At 39.4% G+C, this 15261-nt stretch overlaps 1 non-coding gene across 1 annotated transcript; it reads left to right on the forward strand.

Moving 5' to 3' along the window:
- Positions 1-14910: 14910 nt before the first annotated feature.
- LOC148562152 (small nucleolar RNA R71) lies at positions 14911-15018 on the forward strand. Its single transcript, XR_015887024.1, has one exon. It is a non-coding gene; the product is annotated as a small nucleolar RNA R71 (small nucleolar RNA).
- The last annotated feature ends 243 nt before the right edge of the window (positions 15019-15261 follow it).

Genomic DNA, 15261 nt, shown 5'->3' on the forward strand with positions numbered 1-15261 from the left:
AATTTCATATTTTGCCTTACCTGGCTACAACCAAACCAATTCATGACTGCCCGGGCTAGCATTCTTTTTCCTCTTGATCCCCTAGTTAATAACTTGCACTATTGATGATTTCATGTTAGTTTTGCAACTTTTCTATCCTTCTGAATTATCATCAATAACCTGATATTTTTGCTTGATTATGAGTTGATTATTCTTTAAATTTGTGAATTTAGTGTTACCTAGGATACATTTATCATGCCACTTACTTTAACTTCCTTTTTACTAACTCACTGCTTTCACTTTCTAACTTTCTTTTCACATATTACCCATTTTTAACTCTCTAACTTCTCTTTTTTCCTTTTAACTAACTACTTTCACTTTCTAACTTAAGGCATGATTATTGTTTTTCCTAATTAACATGAATTCTACCTATATTATATTTTAGATTGTGATCTTTCATCTCCGATTTTTTTAACTCATATACAGTCCAAAATGTACATATATTCAACTCATTTCATAATTCTACTGCTCGTTTGCCTTTATGCTTAAATTGCTATAAATCCTATTTGCCTACTTGTTTTCCTGCTTTTGTTCTTTCATTATATCATGCAATTTCTGCTTTTCAGGATGTCTGACCCTCAACGCAAAGAAAAAGGCAAAGCAACCACTGGCAAACAAAAAGAGGCAAATCCTCTATGTCCATCCTGGACATTTTGCATGATGACTCCTGGTGGGAAAAGCACTTTACCCCGCAGGAGAAGGCTGACCAGCTCCTCACTGCCAATGATCCAGTTAAATTTGCAAACAGATACTGTGAGCTAAAGTATCCAGTATTTGCCATTTCCAGGAACCTGTACCTGGAGAGAACTCTAAAAATTCCAGAAAAACTACAGCAGTACACCTCCGAATAGATAAAATAGAGAGGCTGGTTCTTCCTGGAGAGAAACTTGACAGAGGTCAATGCTTCCTGGGTCAGAGAGTTTTATTGAAACTATTTCAAGACTTCCCTGGATGCAGTGCACCTCAGAGGGAAACAGATTTTGGTCACTGAGGAAGCCATTGAGGACATCCTTCACCTTTAGCCTAAATCAGATCAGCCTGACGGTTACCAAAAGGTTGAGGAGGATATGTGCTTTATGAGATTTGACTGGGATGCTGTCAAGCAGAGAATAGCCTTTGATCCTACTGTCCCCTGGGTCATGGGAAAGAACACAGCAATGCCTAAGGGAATCAAGCTGATTTACCTGAATGATGAGGCTTGGCTATGGCACCAGATTCTGAGCAACTATGTGATGCCGAGCACTCATGAGACAGAGCTGCCTGCTGCTATGATCACCCTCATCTGGTGTGTGATGGAGGGTAAGGACCTGTATCTTCCACGATTCATCCGGTATTACATAGCCAGGGTCCATGTCAGAGGCACTCTCCCTTTCCCTTATTTGATCACCCAGCTCAGCCGTCGAGCTGATGTGCCTTGGGAGCTTGCTGATGAAAAGCCACCTGCTGCAGACTGCAAGAAAATTATCCCTCACAGCAGGAAGTTTCAGGCTTTAGGTTACAGACCCCATTCCTCACCGCCTCTGATGAGACAGCCACACCTTCAGCTGCCCCTTCTTCATCCACTGCTGCACCAGCTACCACCACTGCACCTCCACCTGCCTCAGAGCCCATTTACCACTTCGTGCACCGCCTATTTCAGTAGCTGGACCAGATGGAGTACCGCAACAAGCGGCGATATGAGAGATCTGAGCGTCGCAACAAGCGAAGCTATGAGCACCTCAAGTTAATGATCCGATCCGGCAGCGACATCCCCTCCGAGCCTGACACCCCTTCTGATACATCTGAGGTGGAGGAGGATGATCACGAGGAGGAGGCACCTACCTAGGCTGAGCAGGCAGGACTAGAGCAGGCTGCGCCACAGCATGAGGAACCACACCAGATTCAGGCTGCAGACCCAGAGATTCCTCTATAGTCAGCGCCTCCACTGCAGCAGACAGATCCTCCTACACTTATCCAGTCTGCAGACCTTCAGGCCACCACAGAGACTCCAGCAGCCCATCCTTCCGGTGATGACACTTCTTCACACCCAGCTTGAGTGAGCATTGATGTGTGGAAAACGATCCAACACGAAACTCACCAGCAAGTGTACCGGGTCGCATCAAGTAATAATAACTCACATGAGTGAGGTCGATCCCACAGGGATTGAAGGATTGAGCAATTTTAGTTTAGTGGTTGATTTAGTCAAGCGAATCAAGTATTGGTTGAGTTGTTTGCAATTGGCAGAAACTAAATTGCTTGAAATGTAAAGGGACAGGGGTAAAATGCAGTAAATTAAAGAGCAGGAAAGTAAAGAAGCAGAATCTTAAATTGCAAGTAATGTAAATTGCAAAAACTTTGATTGCAAGAAATGTAAATGGCTGAAACTTAAAGTACAAGAAATGTAAATTGCTTGAATTATAAAAGGGATTGGGAGTTAGGATTGCAGAATTTAAACAAGAACAAGTAAATTGCATTAAACAGGAAAGTAGAGGATGAATTGAATTGACGTAAATCTCAAACAAAAGAGTAAAATGCTTTGAGAAGTAAACAGAAAATGACTGGTGCTTAATTTGCAGCAATGTAAAAGATGGTTGAAGATCTCAGGAGTGGGAGAGACTAGATAACAAGTCTAGATCTCAAATCCTTTCTTGATCCAACAAGAACAATTGCAAAAGAAGTAAAGAAAAGTAAATTGCAGAAGTAAATTGCAGAAGAGTAGAAGATGAAGCAATAAACAGAAATTGAAATTCAATTATGCAGAAGAAGTAAACAAGAAATCTCAAGGTGAGATTGAAACAGAAGTTCTTTAATTCTCCACCCAAGATCTAAAGCAAGAAAATAAAAGAGTGCTCAAGCAAGAACAAGGAAGAAGAGAGATCAATTCCCCTTCCCAATTCTCTAAGATCTAAATTCAAAAGTAAAAGCTCAAAATGAAAAATGAAAGTTCAAAGAAAAATCAAAGTAAAGTCTAGCTCCAAAGATCCCTAATTACATCAAACTAGCTCCTATTTATACACTTTCTATTCTTGGATTTTGGAATTTGGATGGGCTTTTAATTTGGTGAAGAAATGAATTAAGTTGGATTTTTAATTGAATTTCAGCCCATGTGAAGATTTTCTCCCAGGAGGATGCTCAGCTCAAGTGGGGAGCAGAGCATTGGAGCTTTGTGTGGGGATCCTTTGTAGCGTGCAATGTTGGGGAAGGCACCAGGGGAATGCTCAGCTCACAAGGTGAGCCGAGCATTGGGGCCTTGTACGCATGTCTTGCGCGCCTTTTGTTCCCTGGCCGTGTCAAATGTTGCGTGTCTTGCTCCCTGGACCGTGTCAAGCATGTGTGTGGTGCACCATGAGTAGCGCACAGCTCTTCAAGTGAGCTGAGCATTGGTGCTTCCAAGGGAGGTCCTTGGTTCGAAACTTGAGGGAAGCATGCGTTGGTGGTATTTTCTTGGTTTCCTTATAGCTCCTTGCTCCTTACTTCCTCAAGGTGTTGAGTTCGAACCTTGGGGGATGCATTTGGCCAATTTTTGGCTTATTTTCCTTGTGAGTAGCGCTCCCCCACTTCCCTAAGGTCATGGGTTCAAACCTTGGAGCAAGTATTTGGCAAACAATTTCCTTGAATTTCTTGTGATGAATGCCCGATAATGCTCCCTTGGTGAGCTGAGCATTGTTTTTCCTTTCCTTGTTTCTTGGCTTCAAATTGTGCTCAGCTCACAAGGTGAGCAGAGCATTGAAACATTGCTTCCTTGGATTTTTGTTGTGCTCCTTTGGAGAGCACTGAGCTCTTGGGGAGAGCATTGTGGTTTTCCTTCATTGTTGCGCCACACTTCTTCTTTCCTTTGCCACACTTTTTTCCTTCTTGGGCCTACACTTTTTAAGCAACGCTTTCTTATTTTCTTCTTTTCTTCACCTACAATTATTCAAAACAACCAATCAAAGTATCACCAAATTCACAAGGCTTATAAATCATTAAAACTCAATTAAATTTAGCTTAAACCTCATGATTTAACATCAATTAAATGGTGGTTGTTTGATTCAAAGAAACCATGCATTTCCATTCCAAATTACTTACTTAGAATGCAAGAAAGTGCCTAAAACCAAATAAAAACAAAGAAAAAGACTATTAGAACTAGGCTAAGATGACTTGTCATCAAGCATCGAGGACGATGTTATATTTTACGTGTGGGGAGGTCGCCATCCCTGGCCTATCTTTTTGGTGAACCACTACAGACTCTTTTTTATCTTATTTTGTTTATTTTTCTGTATTTTTATCTTTATTTTTATTTTTCAGTACTTATACATTGTTCTTTTGCTGTATTTTTACTTTATTTCCGCATTTTGCACTTTAGTTTATATCTTAGACATTTAGTTTAGTTTAAAATTCTAACTTATTAGTTATAGAATATGTGGATTAATTAGTATGGTTTACCCTTCTAGCATATGATAGTTGGTTTAATTAAAAATAAAAGGAAGTAAACTAGAGACTTTAACAGAATCAAACATCCACACACCTTGTGTATATAGCATTATATGTTAGTTAGTTAACAACATTTCATCAAGGAGGAACACTAAGATTTTAAAAGCCACCCTAATATTTACATTGAGAATAATGGGAACTCTTAATTTCTACTTGCATGACATATATAACTGATATATGATTTTTGAGCTGGAGAACACACAGCCTGTGAGTCTTGAGCTTAATTATTTCATTCCTGTGTGTTTTGTCCTTCTTTTTCATTCTGATGTTCTTTACTTTGTTTTAATCTATATGTCCAGTATAGAATATAGATACATACCAAGAGATGATTGAGGCCATCATTTGAATTTTTACTCACTTATCCCAAATTAGCCTACCTTTTACATCACCCTTGTTAGCCCCCTTGAGCTTTTTAACCCCCTCTTGTTCTATAACCACATTACTAGCCTTAAGCAGAAATACAAAATAAAAATCCCATGCTGAATCCTTGGTTAGCTTAAGATAGATATTGTGTACAATTTAAGTGTAGGGAATTTTATGGGAACATGGGATGATAGAAACAAAGTAGGAATTTAAAAAGAATAAGTTGTTTCAAAAACAAAATTTGGGAAGCATGCTCATGAGAAATCAAAACAATTGAATTACCATGTTCATAGATTTAAAAAAAAAATTATTTTCAGTATTTAGATAAGGGGATATCTAAAAAAATTCCCTAAATGCAAAATAAAAATCAATGCACATGGGACAAAATTAAATTTAATGCATGAGCTTGTAATATAAAGTGGGAAAATTTGGGTAAATAGGTAAAGGAACTTTAAAATTATATAAAGTATGTATGTTAGGTGAGATCTTAGACTAATCAAGGATTCACTTATTAGCTCACTTAGCCTTATACATATACCTTTACCTTTACCTTGGCCCCATTACAACCTTGAAAAAGACCTCATGATTTTTGTATGTCTGTATTCCATAATTGTTGATTAGTTAGATGAAGAACAAAGTTTTGGAAAGCAAGGATAGAAAAAAAGAATAGAGTGATTAACCCAATAAACACAGAGTGACTAGAGAGTAAACACAAAATCCAGTGAGGGTTCAATAGCTCATCACCATATATCTCTGCTTAATTGTTAATTGTCTTGCAAGTTTGTGAAATACTTTTACCCATCTCAATTGTAAAAGTGCTTTAACATTATCTAGGGTTTGGCTATGCATATACGATTCCTTGAGGATATGAATTAATTTAACTACATGTAAGCTTTATATACAAGTGAATAATAACTAGAATTGCATAACTCATTTAGATAGTTTGCATTTAGAATAGAATGCATTGCATTAGATTCTCCCATTCTAACTTTACCCTTTCCCTTGGATTTAGCATGAGGACATGCTATTGTTTAAGTGTGGGAAGGTTGATAAACCCATATTTTATAATGTATTTTGTGCTCAATTTAAGTGATTTATCCAATCCTTCACCCACTTATTCATGTAAATTGCATGGTTTTACTTTCCCTTCCTTATTATGTGATATATGTGAAAAACATGTTTCCTATGCTTTAAAAATATTAATTTTGATTACCCTTTATCACCATTCGATGCCGTGATTTGTGTGTTAAGTATTTTCAGATCTCCTAAGGTAGGAATGGCTTAGAGGACAGAAAGGAAACATACAAAAATGGAAGGAAAGCACAAAAATGGAGTTTTGAAGAAAAGGGCAGTGACGCGAACGCATGGACGACGCGGCCGCGTGACCAGCGCAAAAAGGCACTGACGCGAACGCGTGACTGACGCAGACGCGTGCCTTGAGCAGAACGTAAATGACGTGTACGTGTGACCGAAGTGAATGCGTGACAAGGAAAACTCCCAGATGACACGACCGCGTGACCCACGCGGACGCGTGACAGATGCCACGCACCAGAATCTGCAGAAAATGCCCCAGCGATTTCTGGACCCTTTTTCAGCCCAATTCTGAATCCAGAAACACAGAATATAAGCCAGAGAATGGAGGAATCAGAGGAGAGGATATCATACATTCACTTTTGATATTTTAGATATAGTTTTTAGAGAGAGAGGTTCTCTCCTCTCTCTTAGGTTTTAGGATTAGGATTCCTCTTAAAGGATTTAGGATTACAACTTCTTCTCAGGTTCAATATTCTTTTTACTTTATATTTCTCTTTTACTTTCAGATACTTTAATGCTTTTATTTAATTACTTATGTTGCCAAATTGGCTTATGAACCATTCATGTTAGGATTTTCTTTATTTAATATAAATTGAGGTATTTCAGATTTATGATTCTTATTTAGCTTTTTATATTTTTTGCTTTAATTGATTAACTGGAGACTCTTGAGTTATCAAACTTATCGTGGTTGTTAATTGTTATTTTTGCTAATTGAATTGAATTCCCCTAACTCTAGTCCCTTCTTAGGAGTTGGCTAGGACTTGAGGATCTAACTAATTAGTCCACTTGACTTTCCCTTGCTTTAGTAAAGGTTAACTAAGTGGGATTAAAACTCAATTCTCATCACCATCAATAAGAATAACTAGGATAGGGCTTCTGAATTTTTATACCTTGTCAAGAGTTTTATTAGATATTAATTTATTAATTCCTACAATTTATTTTCCTTGTTCAAACCTTTTAAAACCCAAAAACACTGTTTTCCAAAACTAATAATTAGAACACCTCCCTGCAGTTCCTTGAGAAGACGACCCGAGGTTTAAATACTTCGGTTATCAATTTTAAAGGGGTTTGTTACTTATGACAACCAAACGTTTGTACGAAAGGATTTTCTGTTGGTTTAGAAGCTATACTTGCAACACGATTATATTTGTGAATTTCTTTACCGATAGGAAATCCGTACGTCAGTTGCCATTATAGGTAGTTCTTCTTATTTTCTATACTCTTATGATAGGTTGTTTGTGGCGTTAAAGCTTTGATTAGAATAGTTGTTGTTAGATTGCATTTTGCTTGTAGTATAAGTTTTGTTTTTAGTGTATTTGACAACTTTTCAAAAACCAAAAAGAATTTTTCTTAAATTTGATTTTTGATTGTTTTAGAATGCTTGTAGATTAGGAGAGTGCCTTGTTTTTTTTTTTAAAAAAAAGTTGGCATCAGCGTGCAAACGTGCTGTGCGCGCGCGCATCGGCATGGTTTCACAACTCCTAGTATTAAAACCAGAGAGTTATGCCCAGTTTGTGCCTATTCTGTGCCTGTGACCCATACGCAAGCGTGCATGAAGCATACGCGTCGGTCGCCATCTTCACATCCACACGTATGCGTGCTATGCGCGTACGCGTTGCTTGTCCTGCCTGCCCATTCACGCGCACGCGTGCATGACGCGTCCGCGTCGCAAAAAAAAAAGAGTTTATTTTCTCATCTTCCATTTTCTTTTGTCCATTGCATTCGCATACTTTTATTCTTTGAATTTTCATTTTATTTTTATAGCTCATTTTTACTTTTTTTTTTTGAGCTTCTTATTTGAATAATGGTGTTGCATTTTCCTACTCAATTGTTGAGAATTTCTTGGTTAATCTTGGCACTTCTTGACTTGTTTGATATTGATAGGTGATGAAACTTTTAAATCAATGCTTCATCTTGTATGACTCTTGTGTCTTTGTGCATTGATATGACCTCATATTGTCTTTCATAACCCACTCTTTCTTGTTTGAACTTGATGCGCAACATGCTCTTTATGCTTTGACTTTACCTTTGCGTCAAGTATTAGTTGATATGCCTTGGCTTATATTGCTTTCTCAATCACATGTTGTAGCTACCATGTAGTGAGAACCTTACTCTTATTTAGCATTAGCCCCCTCCTATGTTCTACTTGCTTTGATATCTTTGCTATAGGCTTGATTTTCTTTTGTTTTCTCTCCTTTTAGGTTGGCCACCAAGAAGGGAGAAATGAATAGCTCTAAATGGAGTAACAAACAAGTCCATCCGCACAACCTTTTGAAGGAGCTCATCAATTGTAGTAACTCATCCACCTTGCTCTCCTTTGCATGCACCGAGGACGGTGCAAATTTCTAAGTGTGGGGAGGTCGTCCGACCGACCTCCATGGGTAACAACTTCCTTTTTCAACACCAAGTAATAAACCTTACGTGAGTAAGGGTCGATCCCACGGAGACTGTCGGCTTGAAGCAAGCTATGGTCACCTTGTAAATCTCAGTTAGGCTAATTCAGATGGTGATGGAGAATTGATAATTAAAAGATAAATAAAACGTAAAATAAAGATAGAGATACTTATGTAATTGTTTGGTTGGAATTTCAGATAAGCATATGAAGATGCTTTATTCCTCCTGAACTTCTGCTTTCCTATTGCCTTCTTCCAATCATTCATACTCCTTTCCATGGCAAGCTTTATGTTGGGCATCACCGTTGTCAATGGCTACTTCCCGTCCTCTCAGTGAAAACGTTCCAAATGCGCTGTCAGCGCACGGCTAATCATCTGTCGGTTCTCGATCATGTCGGAATAGGATCCATTGATCCTTTTGCATCTGTCACACTCCTCACAATCGCGAGTTTGAAGCTCGTCACAGTCATCCCTTCCCAGATCCTACTCAGAATACCACAGACAAGGTTTAGACGTTCCGGATCTCAGGAATGGCCGCCAATAATTCTAGCTTATACTACGAAGGTTCCAATCTTAGATTAGAGACCCATGAGATACGCATTCAAGCCATTGCTAGTAGAACAGAGATGGTTGTCAGGCACATGTTCATAGGTGAGAATGATGATGAGTGTCACGGATCATCACATCCATCAAGTTGAAGAACGAATGAATATCTTGGAGAAGAAATAGACTTGAGTTGAATAGAAAAATAATAGTACTTTGTATTTATTCATGAAGAATAGCAGAGCTCCACACCTTAATCTATGGTCTATAGAAACTCCACCGTTGAAAATACATAAGAACAAGGTCTAGGAATGGCCGAATGGCCAGCCTCCAAACGTGTCTAAGATAGCATAAGGCTTCTCAAAAATCTCTATATGTCCAAATACAATAGCAAAAGGTCCTATTTATAGAAAACTGGTAGCCTACGGTTTACAGAAATAAGTAATTAATGCAGAAATCTTCTTCCGGGCCCACTTGATATGTGCTTGGGCTGAGCATTGAAGCTTCCATGTGTAGAGACTTTTCTTGGAGTTAAACGCCAGCTTTTGTGCCAGTTTGGGCGTTTAACTCCAGCTTTTGTGCCAGTTTTAGAGTTAAACGCCAGAATTCTTGAGCTGACTTGGAACGCCTATTTGGGCCATCAAATCTTGAGTAAAGTATGGACTATTATATATTACTGGAAAGCCCAGGATGTCTACTTTCCAACGCAATTAAGAGTGCGCCAATTGGTCTTCTGTAGCTCCAGAAAATCTACTTTGAATGCAGGGAGGTCAGAATCCAACAGCATCTGCAGTCCTTTTTCAGCCTCTGAATCAGATTTTTGCTCAGGTCCCTCAATTTCAGCCAGAAAATACCTGAAATCACAGAAAAACACACAAACTCATAGTAAAGTCCAGAAGAGTGATTTTTATTTAAAAAATAATAAAAATATAATAAAAACTAATTAAAATATACTAAAAACATACTAAAAACAATGCCAAAAAGCGTATAAATTATCCGCTCATCACAACACCAAACTTAAATTGTTGCTTGTCCCCAAGCAACTGAAAATTAAATAGGATAAAAAGAAGAGAATATACAATGAATTCCAAAAACATCTATGAAGATCAGTATTAATTAGATGAGCGGGGCTTTTAGCTTTTTGCTTCTGAACAGTTTTGGCATCTCACTTTATTCCTTGAAGTTCAGAATGATTGGCATCTATAGGAACTCAGAATCCAGATAGTGTTATTGATTCTCCTAGTTAAGTATGTTGATTCTTGAACACAACTATTTTATGAGTCTTGGCCGTGGCCCTAAGCACTTTGTTTTCCAGTATTACCACCGGATACATAAATGCCACAGACACATAACTGGGTGAACCTTTTCAGATTGTGACTCAGCTTTGCTAGAGTCCCCAATTAGAGGTGTCCAGGGTTCTTAAGCACATTCTTCTTTTTGCTTTGGACCTCGACTTTAACCGCTCAGTCTCAAGTTTTTACTTGACACCTTCACGCCACAAGCACATGGTTAGGGACAGCTTGGTTTAGCCGCTTAGGCCAGGATTTTATTCCTGTGGGCCCTCCTATCCACTGATGCTCAAAGCCTTGAATCCTTTTTATCACCCTTGCCTTTTGGTTTAAAGGGGTATTGGCTTTTTCTGCTTACTTTTCTTTTTTCTTTCTTTTTCTTTTCTCTCTTTTTTTTTTTCTGCAAGCTTTTCACTGCTTTTTCTTGCTTCAAGAATCAATTTTATGATTTTTCAGATCATCAGATAACATTTTTCCTTTTTCCATCATTCTTTCAAGAGCCAACAATTTTAACATTCATAAACAATCAAATTCAAAAATATGCACTGTTCAAGCATTCATTCAGAAAACAATAGTATTGCCACCACATCAAAATAATTAAACTATTTTAAAATTTGAAATTCATGCACTTCTTTTTCTTTTTTAATTAAAAAAACATTTTTCGTTTAAGAAAGGTGATGGATTCATTTTCATAGCTTTAAGGCATAGACACTTAGACACTAATGATCATGTAATAAAGACACAAACATAGATAAACATAAAGCATAATTTTTGAAAAGCAGAAAATAAAGAACAAGGAAATTAAAGAACGGGTCCACCTTAGTGATGGCGGCTAGTTCTTCCTCTTGAAGATCTTATGGAGTGCTTGAGCTCCTCAATGTCTCTTCCTTACCTTTGTTGCCCCTCTCTCATGGTTCTTTGGTCTTCCCTAATTTCATGGAGGAGGATGGAATGCTCTTGGTGCTCCACCCTTAGTTGTCCCATGTTGGAACTCAATTCTCCTAGGGAGGTGTTGATTTGCTCCCAATAGTTTGTGGAGGAAAATGCATCCTTTGAGGCATCTTAGGGATTTCATGAGGAGTTTCCTCATGCTCTTGGTGAGGTTCTCTCACTTGCTCCATCCTTTTCTTAGTGATGGGCTTGTCCTCATCAATGAGGATTTCTTCCTCTATGTCAATTCCAGCTGAATTGCAGAGGTGACAGATGAGATGAGGGAAGGCTAACCTTGCCATAGTAGAGGACTTGTCCGCCACCTTGTAGAGTTCTTGGGATATAACTTCATGAACTTCTACTTCCTTTCTAATCATGATGCTATGAATCATGATAGCCCGGTCTATAGTAACTTCAGATCGGTTGCTAGTGGGAATGATTGAGCGTTGGATGAACTCCAACCATCCCCTAGCCACGGGCTTGAGGTCATGCCTTCTTAGTTGAACCGGCTTCCCTCTTAAATCTCTCTTCCATTGAGCGCCCTCTTCACAGATGTCCATGAGGACTTGGTCCAACCTTTGATCAAAGTTGACCCTTCTAGTGTAGGGGTGTGCATCTCCTTGCATCATAGGCAAATTGAATGCCAACCTTACATTTTCCGGACTAAAGTCCAAGTATTTCCCTCGGACCATTGTAAGCCAATTCTTGGGGTCTGGGTTCACACTTTGATCATGGTTCTTGGTGATCCATGCATTGGCATAGGACTATTGAACCATTAAGATTCCGACTTGTTGAATGGGGTTGGTGAGAACTTCCCAACCTCTTCTTCGGATCTCATGTCGGATCTCCGGATATTCGCCCTTTTTGAGCTTAAAAGGGACCTCGGGGATCACCTTCTTCTTGGCCACAACTTCATAGAAGTGGTCTTGATGCACCCTTGAGAGGAATCTCTCCATCTCCCATGACTCAAAGGTGGAAGCTTTTGCCTTCCCTTTCCTCTTTCTAGAGGTTTCTCCGGCCTTTGGTGCCATTAATGGTTATGGAAAAACAAAAAAGCTTTAGCTTTTACCACACCAAACTCAGAAGGTTGCTCGTCCTCGAGCAAAAGAAGAAAGAAGAGAGTAGAAAAAGAAGAAATAGAGGAGATGGAGGGGGCTTTGTGTTTCGGCCAAGGGGGATGGGTAGTGTTTGGGTTGTGTAAATATGAAGGAGTGAAGATGGGTTTATATAGGAGTGGATAGGGGGGTAAGGTTCGGCCATTATGGGTGGGTTTGGGTAGGAAAGTGGTTTGAATTTGAATGGTGAGGTAGGTGGGGTTTTATGATGGATGGATGTGGATTGGTGAAGGGTTTATGGAGAAGAGGGTAGGATTTGATAGGTGAGGAGTTTTTGGGGAAGAGGTATTGAGGTGATTGGTGAATGGGTGAAGAAGATAGAGAGAGGTGGGGTAGGTAGGGATCCTGTGGGGTCCACAGATCCTGAGGTGCCAAGGATTTCTCATCCCTGCACCATGTGGCATGCAAAACACCCCTTGCTGCCAATCCTGGCGTTAAACGCCAGGCTGCTGCCCATTTCTGGCGTTTAACGCCAGCTTCTAGCCCATTCTTGGTGTTAAACGCCAGTCTGGTGCCCATTTCTGGCGTTAAACGCCCAGAATGGTGCTAGACTGGGCGTTTAACGCCTATTCTGCTACCCTTACTGGCGTTTAAACGCCAGTAAGTTTTTCCTCCAGGGTGTTCTGTTTTTCATTCTGTTTTTCCTTCTGTTTTTGCTTTTTCAATTATTTTTGTGACTTCTCATGATCATCAACCTACAAAAAACATAAAATAACAAAAGAAAATAAAAATTTAACATAGATAAGTAAAAATTGGGTTGCCTTCCAACAAGCGGTTCTTTAATGTCAATAGCTTGACAGTGGCTCTCATGGAGCCTCACAAATGTTTAGAGCAATGTTGAAACCTCCCAACACCAAACTTAGAGTTTGAATGTGGGAGTTCAACACCAAACTTAAAGTTTGGTTGTGGCCTCCCAACACCAAACTTAGAGTTTGACTGTGGGGGCTCTGTTTGACTCTGTATTGAGAGAAGCTCTTCATGCTTCCTCTCCATGGTGACAGAGGGATATCCTTGAGCTTTAAACACAAGGGAGTCTCCATTCACTTGAATGATCAATTCTCCTCTATCAAGGATGATGGATTCATCCATACACTTCCAAGTCTCTAGGATTATGAAATCAGTAGGGATGTAATGGTCTTCAACCTTTACCAAGACATCCTCTACAAGTACATAAGCCTGTTTCTTTGAATTGTCTGCCATCTTCAGTGAGATTCTTGCAGCTTGTACCTCAATGATCCCTAGCTTCTCCATTACAGAGAGAGGCATGAGGTTTATGCTTGACCCTAGGTCACATAGAGCCTTCTCAAAGGTCATGGTACCTATGGTACAAGGTATTGAGAATTTTCCAGGATCTTGTCTCTTCAGAGGTAATTTCTGCCTAGTCAAGTTATCCAGTTCTTTGATGAGAAATGGAGGTTCATCCTCCCAAGTATCATTACCAAACAACCTGGCATTTAGCTTCATGATTGCTCCAAGGTACTTAGCAACTTGCTCTTCAGTAACATCTTCATCCTCTTCAGAGGAAGAATACTCATCAGAGCTCATGAATGGCAGAAGTAGATTCAATGGAATCTCTATGGTCTCAGTCTGAGCCTCAGATTCCCATGGTTCCTCATTAGGGAACTCCTTGGAGGTCAATGGACGTCCATTGAGGTCTTCCTCAGTGGAGATTACTGCCTCTTCTTCCTCTCCAGGTTCGGCCATGTGAGACGTGTTTATGGCCTTGCACTCTCTCTTGGGATTCTCTTCTGTATTGCTTGGGAGAGTACTAGGAGGGAGTTCAGTAATTTTCTTACTCAGCTGACCTACTTGTGCCTCTAAATTTCTAATGGAGGATCTTGTTTCAGTCATGAAACTTTGAGTGGTTTTGATTAGATCAGAGACAATGGTTCCTAAATCAGAGTGGTTTTGCTTAGAATTCTCTGTCAGTTACTGAGAAGATGATGGAAAAGGTTTGCTATTGCTAAACCTATTTCTTCTACCACTATTATTGTTGAAACCTTGTTGAGGTCTCTGTTGATCCTTCCATGAGAGATTTGGATGATTTTTCCATGAAGGATTATAGGTGTTTCCATAGGGTTCTCCCATGTAATTCACCTCTTCCATTGTTGGGTTCTCAGGATCATAAGCTTCTTCATCAGAGGAAGCTTCCTTAGTACTGCCTGGTGCAGCTTGCATTCCAGATAGATTCTGAGAAATCATATTGACTTGTTGGGTCAATATTTTATTCTGAGTCAATATGGTATTCAGAGTATCAATCTCAAGAACTCCCTTCTTCTGAGCTATCTTATTATTCACAGGATTCCTTTCAGAAGTGTACATGAATTGGTTATTTGCAACCATTTCAATGAGTTCCTGAGCTTCTGCAGGCGTCTTCTTCAGATGAAGAGATCCTCCAGCAGAGCTATCCAATGACATCTTGGATAGTTCAGACAGACCATCATAGAAAATACCTATGATGATCCATTCAGAAAGCATGTCAGAAGGACATCTTCTGATCAATTGCTTGTATCTTTCCCAAGCTTCATAGAGGGATTCACCTTCCTTCTGTCTGAAGGTTTGGACTTCCACTCCAAGCTTGCTCAATTTTTGAGGTGGAAAGAACTTTGCCAAGAAGGCATTGACTAGCTTTTTCCAAGAGTTCAGGCTTTCTTTAGGTTGTGAATCCAACCATGTCCTAGCTCTGTCTCTTACAGCAAAAGAAAAAAGCATAAGTCTGTAGACTTCAGGGTCAACCCTATTGGTCTTGACAGTGTCACAGATTTGCAAGAATTCAGCTAAGAACTGATGAGGATCTTCCAATGAAAGTCCATGAAACTTGCA

This window comes from Arachis ipaensis, chromosome B6 (genome assembly GCF_059453495.1).
Source record: "Arachis ipaensis isolate K30076 ecotype BB chromosome B6, ASM5945349v1, whole genome shotgun sequence".
NCBI lineage: Eukaryota > Viridiplantae > Streptophyta > Magnoliopsida > Fabales > Fabaceae > Arachis > Arachis ipaensis.